Source organism: Vicia villosa, linkage group LG4 (genome assembly GCF_029867415.1).
Source record: "Vicia villosa cultivar HV-30 ecotype Madison, WI linkage group LG4, Vvil1.0, whole genome shotgun sequence".
Lineage (NCBI taxonomy): Eukaryota > Viridiplantae > Streptophyta > Magnoliopsida > Fabales > Fabaceae > Vicia > Vicia villosa.
The window spans coordinates 188,144,217-188,147,315 of NC_081183.1; the positions used below are offsets into that span (position 1 = coordinate 188,144,217).

Here is a 3,099-nt window from a genome sequence, read left to right on the forward strand (position 1 = left end):
CGCTTTTCTGTGTGGTATAAGATCTTTCAGGAATTGGGTTGGCAGATAGTGCTACCTAGAAAACTTAAGTTATTTTTTTAGCTTTTCCTCTTTTTAGGGTGTAGAATTAAGTATAGGGGTGATTTTCTTTTGATTTGACATGTTGTAGTTTGATCTATTTGAAGAGCTCGTAATCTTTAATGGTGATGCAATAAATGTGAAAGAGAAGAGTATTTTTTAAGTCTGAAAAATGGTTTTATATAAGTAAAGGTGAACTCTTGCAGTTTCTCTATCTATATTCAGAACTCTATCCTTCACCTACACCAATAAGGAATCAAGTGCTTGTCTTAGCTCAAAGGACGGTATTAGTTGGTGGTTTTGGTGCTCTCTTGATAGGTCTAATATGTTGGTCATGAAACTGGCAGTATGAAATCTAGCCTAATTTCATTGAAGTTGTTTTTAGCAGAATTGACTTTTATCAGCGGACCATGCGTTCGGTGGTACATATTAGATTTTTTTGTTGTTTATTTATTTGCTGTTTATTTTCTGTGTATCCTCGATAGTTCTTCTTTATATATCTTGTACTTTGTGACTACTTTGATTTGAAATTTCATGATTTTTCTCCTTTTATAATGTATTAATTTGTCATTAAAAATAATATGAAATAAAAGAAATTAATGTTTGTAACGATAAATACAGCATAAAAAATTGAACAATGCTTAAGCATCTCTTATGTTATGTCTCGCATTTCTAGGGCTTATTTCCTCATCTTTTTTCTTATAAATTTTAATATTTTTTTCATTTGAGGCACTATAACCGAGACACTTGACGATGGAATTGAACTTGTGGTGTAACTCTTGGAAACATAGTTTATTAGAGATTTGTGTTCAACTTTGACATCCACTTCTCAATATATATCCAAATGCCTTCTCATACCAATCACATGGTGTATTCTATAATTGTACATAACATAGGTGTAAAATTATACACATAAATTTAGACGTTAGAGCTATGGTGATTCCACTTTTCTCGGAAATGATAAATGCCATAGAAAGATACATAACTAAAAATGCTAACAAAAGAGAGAGAAAAACGTTAATGATATTCCTTACATTTAGCATTATCATGTGTGTATATATATACATAGATTCTCACTTAATAAAACATCATCATTATTGAAAGTTTAACATTTTTAATCTCAAAACTAAAGACATGAAAAGTGTATTCATTATTTTGCTTATTCTTTCCATTCATTTTGGTATGAATTATGATACTTGTATTCAGTTTTTATAAAATCACACGAGTTTTTTTTTTTTTGTTTATTTAATTAACTGTATTTGTGCTTTTTTTTTTTTTTTTTTCAGGAAATCAAGTGGAAATGTTAGAGGCAAAACAATGTAATAAAATTGTACCTGGTTTATGTCGTAAGTCTGGAAGAAGTGTTCAATGCAAAATACAATGCAAGTCATTATGTGGAACATTTTCTGCACGTGGAGAATGTGGGAGAGACAAAGATTGTCATTGTAGTTGTTGTTAAATTAATTAGTTATATAATGATGAAAATATAATAAAGTCTCCTGATATAATAGAGACAAGATATAATGTAAAGTATGTATGATAGATGTATGATATCACATAGACATGATAATTATATAGCATCATGTGTTTAATGTGCATGTAATATCAAATAGTAACTAGTAATATATTTTTTATAGTATGTTTTTGGTGTACATTTTGTAACATGTGTCATGTGATATGTTTTCTTTTTATAGTATTTAAGTGGCAAAGTTAACCTCGAAATACACAATGTCTTTTGTTGTTTCCTTCTTTCCGGTTGCTTCTTAGTGTTGATCATATTTTCTTTTGTTATGGCTCTTTGGATACTTCATGTATCGTTTGTAACCCTTTTGTGAAATTTTTATCTATCCATATATATTTGTATTTCAAAAAATAAATAAAGGAGAGCTTAAAATATTAATAGAAAAAGAAAAGACGGCAATATATACGAGATTTGATTGCAAACAATGTATTTTTGGGTGTACAAAATGTTGATGAAAATGTGTGGATGAAAAATGGTGTAGAAAATGTATTTTTATGATACTGATCTGTCTTTGAATAATAATAAGTTAATTTTTTGGATAGTTGGATATCAGTATTTTTAGTGTAAATTATATTTTAATTTATTTTAAAATAAAATAAAAAAGAGATATGACATTTAAATCTACTATTTGATTGAACAAGAGTATCGGTACCCAATTAAAATCAAAGATACCAGATTGTTTACGTAATAATAATACTGTTATTTATGTGAGTGAAAAAATTAAGAGCGTTTAAAATGTCTACTAATTTTTGTCATAAAAAATTGAATGTATTAATTCCTATAAATATATACATTTAATATTTGATTCACTTGTAATTATGAAAATATCATCATTAAAGTATCAATTATAATTATAACCGTATTAAAAATAAATAATTAGAATTATATATTTATATTATTTATAACTATTTTTTAAAAACTATATTATTTTATAACTATATTATAGGCTAATGCACAAAAGTATTAAGTATGACACTTGCATGAACAGATTATACAAAAATTCAATTATTTTGTATCATGAATTTAATTGAAATGAATAACAATGTAAAAAAGTTTTATACGTTAGATAATGATAGACGTTAAATATTAGAAAATTTTAAATTTTATTTTAAACACTTATAATTAATCTCTCGCATCGTATAAAAGTTTATATAAATATTTTAGACTAAAAAAAAAGAATATAAATTAAAAATATATTTATATTGTCAACTAGATTACATTTTTATTTTTAAAATATTGATATGATAGGATAAATATAATAATTTTGATTAATTGTATCTCTAATATTATTTTATATTGAATATGCAATGCCTCTAAATTCTTTAGAGAATGACAATATACACAATAATACTATAAAATTCCCAAAAATTAAAATTTTCTAAATTATACAAAGAAAAATTGAGACTTTACACATTATTACTTTCGATGTTCATTTACGGCTGCTTATTAAAAAAACACTATTTTTTCTTTTTCAGAGTGTTTTAAGAATCGGTCATCGGACATCAAACCGGTGAGGGTAT

The 3,099-nt window shown here is 25.7% G+C and overlaps 1 long non-coding RNA gene across 1 annotated transcript; it reads left to right on the forward strand.

Moving 5' to 3' along the window:
- The first annotated feature begins 1,122 nt into the window (after nucleotides 1–1,122).
- On the forward strand, nucleotides 1,123–1,696 carry LOC131600570 (uncharacterized). Its single transcript, XR_009283201.1, has 2 exons — nucleotides 1,123–1,237; nucleotides 1,344–1,696. It is a non-coding gene; the product is annotated as an uncharacterized LOC131600570 (long non-coding RNA).
- The last annotated feature ends 1,403 nt before the right edge of the window (nucleotides 1,697–3,099 follow it).